Genomic DNA, 4,881 nt, shown 5'->3' with positions numbered 1-4,881 from the left:
GGGCTTAAGCTTCTGGCCTGGAAGCCATGTTTTCTAACTGGGATGTACTGTCAGTGCCACATGACTGGAAGCAGGCTGTGGTTATTTAGTGGTTAAATAATAGTCTTTTATTGTAAAGGGTAGCCATCATTCAGAAGGCCCTTTCATTATCTGAGTGTCTTTGAACACCCTTTATCTTAGACACCACAACTTCAAAATGGGAAACTGGAGTGATGTAAACCCAGTTAAGATGGGTTTGTTCAAAGCTGTTTTGTGTGTATCAGATGTGCATGTGTTATAGTGTTTGGAAGGTTTTGTGAGCAGTGTGAGAAAATTGCATCATACTGAAGGATGTGCACATGCAGTGCAGCACAGGACTGTGTGCAAGCCCATTTTCTCAGTACGATGGCTATTGAGCCACTGGGATGGCTTTCTCCAGCTTTGCCATTAGCAGGACCTCATATCTGAAGCTGTTGCTGCCACCTTGTGGCCAATATGGAAATTTCAAACCTTTGCTGATGCCTTCCAAAGCTCAGACAAATATGAAAAAAGGGAAACTCTCTTGGACTGGAGTAATCTAATACCTGGGACTATCTAAGCATAATCATGCTAGGTTTCAGCCTTGGGGATGTTATGGTGTCCAGAACATTGTTTATAGTATCAAAACCGTTTTGGTCAGGTTCAATAGGACTTAGTGCTGACAGGGGTCAGAAGGGTGAAGGTCCAAATCCTCCCCATGTTAAAAAAAAATTAAAATCTGGAGAATGCAGCATATTAAAACTATTAATTTAGGTGCCCAGCTGTATAAATGGAATGTGCTCGAGCAACCTGAAGCCCCAACTGTCATGGCAAAATCCATCACAAGAACCACACGCACACTACAAAAGCAGGAGCTTAGAAGGGAACCATCCCCACCTCCATAGTATGGTCCAGACTAGCTGCAGTTGGCAAGCTAACAATCCTTTTCCCTGCATCATTCTCCCACAAGTCCCCCTTTCTTCTCTATCAGCTGCTGCAAAACTGATTTCATCTTACAGCAGGTGAAGGTAGGTTGCATACAGGACCGAGGGAAGAGTGGTACAGCGGTTAGAATGCTGGACCTGGGAGTCTGGAGCTCTAGCCCCACTCAGCCATGAAGTCCACTGGGTGACCCAGAGCCAGTGACTGTATCTCAGTCTAACCTACATCACAGGGCTGCTGTGGGGATAAAATGAGGAGAACCACGTACTCCACCTTGATCTCCTTGGATGAAAAGTGGGATGTAAATGTACCAAACAAATAATAAAGAAAAGCACACGTGGTTGCTTATTTTCTTGCCATTTCCAGAGTGTTGGAAATGGGCAGACACAATGTTTGGATTAGGAAGCCATCTGGAGTAGCAGGAAGAGGCACCCAAATACATCCGTGAAATCTGCCTCCTTCTGGAATTTGATGCTAAAATGGAGACAGTTGCCCTTACAAGAGCTGCTGTTGAGGTTTGAAGCGTTGTGGAAGTTCATAAGGTTGAGTGATCAAGGATCCCGATGTTTGTGCAATGCTTGTATGAATCTTCATATTGACATGCCTAGGCAATGCATGTTCCATCCGGGTTCTTGTAACACTGCTTCACTACAAACGGACCTATTAAATAGGTCACCCCATATTATAAAGTAGTTGTGTTCTAAGTTATATATCAAGCACTGCTAGTCGTTTCTCTTTGTTTTCCAATGTATAAGGTTGCCATATGTCCCTTTTTTCCAGGACATATCCTCTTTTTCAGGCTTACAATTACTGTCCAGGCGGATTTTTAAAATTTGGCGGAAAGCGTGGAACATAGAGGCCCAGAGGAATGGTGTGGTGGAGCTGCTGCTACTGCCGCCTTTGCAGAGAAGAGGCTGAGAGGGATCGGAAGGGCGGAGGCGGCCATGTGGAGGCGCACTGCTCAGAATAGGTCCGATCCTGGGACAGATCTGCTGAGGAGGAACGTGAGAGCCCTTGGGGGACCATGCGGTGAGGCAGTGAGGCAGGTGATGTGGGGGCACTTTCCCACCCACCTTGCCAATGTGAGGAGAAGGGAGAGAGCTGTGTTAATTCTCAGCTGAGTATACCAGGACTCAGAGCCAGGAGGAGCCTCACACCAGCTGATTAAATTCTTACCTCCAAAAATTCTAACCTTTTAACTTTCAATTTTTGGTTTATTCCTTCACACCTTAATTTGAACCTCCATTTTGATTTTGCATTTTTAACACCAAAGAAAGGGGGGGGGGTATTTACATTTTCATTTTGTAACTTCACCTCCCATTTTTAACATGATTCTCTGTCTTGAACTCTGACTTTTACCTCCAAACCTTTACTCCTACTCTTACTCTTGCACATTTTACATTCATTCAATCGATTAATCCCCACCTTTCCTTTCAATCTTCACCTGTCCTCTCATTCTATTATTCTACACCGACACACACCTCCCCTCCCCTTATATGAGTGCATAGATACACACAAATACAGACACATACGAGGGATGCCATATGTCAGGTTAAAAGTCTGATCCGTAGTTAAAAGCAGAAATTGGCAAATGTGTCCTCTTTTTTGCTCTTCAAAATATGGCAACCCTACCAATGTATTTCTTATCAATAAAAAATAGGTGTGGTGTGAGCAAATTTAATTCTGAAAGTTTGGCCCACAGGAAAGGTTTAAGAAGCCCAGGGCCGTGCTAGCTGTGGCTGACAGGGAGTTGGGAGCGCATCAACATCTAGGGCAGAGCTTTCCAAACTGTGTGTCGCGACAGACTGATGTGTAGGTGTCTCATGTGAACGTTCCCCCCGCTCCTTCCAAGGCTGAAAAGGGTTTAGTTTAACCTCTGGTTTGCTAGTAAAACTGAAATACGGTGTTGCAAAATGATGCATGTCTGAAAAGCATGTCACCAACATGAAAAGTCTGGAAAGCTCTGATCTAGAGGGTTCACAGCGTCCTCAGCATTGCTCAGGCCAATCTGTTTGCCTAGCCCACAGCCTGCCTGCTATCAAGAAAGGCAGAAATGAAAGCCTGCAACCAGACAGAGGTAGTTATATCTGTAAAGATTCTCTGGGTCAAAGCCCAGTTTACAAACACAAAGTTTACAACGTCTCTTCCTGCACTGGAAGCACACAGTTTGGTTCAGCTTGAACATCACAGTGTTGCTCATTTGTAGTGCACAGCTTCCCCAGGAAAAAATCTTAACCCAAAGTAAAGAAGCAACGGCCAAAAAACAAAACAAAAACACAGTTAAGTTTTTTTAAATTTTATTTATAACAATATCTGGGTTTTTTGTTTTTTTTGTTTTTTTGTTTTTTTTAGTTGTAAAGTAATCCGGCAAAAATTATTAAAACATTTGGCTCCCCCCTCCCACAAAAAAGGCTGAGGAGACCTCCTTCCCTCCCCCCACATGCGTGTAATTTCTAATATAAAAGCTAGTTCATCTTATTTATTTGTTTTTTTGATCTGTTTTCATCTTTTAAAAAAAGCATGTTGGAGAGAAACCAAAGTTGAAACCATGTCGAACCTCTTTCCAGAACAGGATGGCAGAAGTTGCAGCAATGGAGGGAGGCGTGGGGGGAACAGGAAAGGGGGGCAGGAGAGACTGCTGTGAACTCTTGATTAGTCTCAGGCACAGATGATAAAATAAAGTGGAATATAGGCAAAATAATACGGAATAAAAATGATTCCAGGAAAAAAAATGCTATCAGAAATATGATTAGTGTAAAGGGGCAGGGAGTGGAGGAGGGTTTGGTGGATTATAAGTAGATTAGAAATTTATGGTAGGGGGGAGTTAAGGAGTTAGCTGGGTGCAGTAACAGAAAGGGCTGTTATTGGTGGGATTTCTGAAGGTTGAGGGAAAGGTGGTTGCGGTTGATGGATGTGGCATCTACACCAGTGGTTCTTAAACTGTAGCCCACAGATGAACCTTTAGATGGTCCATGAGATCATGCTGGAAATATTGCAGGCCTTTTTAAAAGATGTGTGACAAATGCCAAATTAAGAATTTAGCTCCTTTGGCACTTTGTTACAACAACTGAATGCACAGTGGGAAACGGAGAAGGCGCATCACGAGGTTTCCACACACTATTGAAAAGTTTGCCACTTTAAATGCATTATTATTCACGGACTCTTTCCTAGAATTTCTGCAGTACTTGAAGTAAGATTGGTGAAGTTTCTACAGGGGCTTCAAGCATCCAAAGAGCACTGTTGGGTTTCACCCAATGCAAAATTTGAAATGAATGAGAGGATTCCCTTTTCCAGTCTAAACATCTGAGGAACTCTGAATGAAGTGTTTCAATAAGATTAGTGAAATTCCCTGGAGATGGGCGAGTGAGTGCACCTCCCTACCACAAATTTCCGTAATTCCAAGCTAGATCTGAATGTAGAAGTGTGGGATGGGGGCTGCAACGTCAGAAGAAGTGGCAGCCCAAAAAGAACAAAGCCAAAGCCACACACCCAATGCATTAAAATTTAAGAACCACTGGTGTTCACAGCAAGGGTACCTTTAGTATAACAAAGTGTGCATTAAGGTATTGTCAGACTGGTATTATCACTGTGGTCCACATTCTATCAAATCAGTAAGTTTTTCTGGGGAAAAGAGGGAAGAAGCAGAATTCTCCCTCACCCCCAAAATCTGCCAACCCCTTATTTTCCTGACGCTCCTTCAATTGCCTTCTTCCTAACAGTTTTGCCCCAAGTTTTGCTCATCAATGGCACCCCAAGAAAGGTGTAACATTTATATAAGTTTCTGAAAGGCTGGCAACCTCAAGCCACCTGCACAAGGAAGCAAAGGTGAGTTGGTTTGTGCGGTGAAGAAAAAGGATGCAGCCAGGTAAGACCATGGAGCCCTTCAACCCTAATGAGGGTCTTCTTGGTTTCTCGACCACCTCCCAATGTTGCTTTAACTCC

This window comes from Podarcis gaigeae (genome assembly GCF_964106915.1).
Source record: "Podarcis gaigeae genome assembly, chromosome: 2".
NCBI classification, from domain to species: domain Eukaryota; kingdom Metazoa; phylum Chordata; class Lepidosauria; order Squamata; family Lacertidae; genus Podarcis; species Podarcis gaigeae.
The sequence above is the reverse complement of the archived record's forward strand: the minus strand, read 5'-3'. Positions refer to the sequence as shown.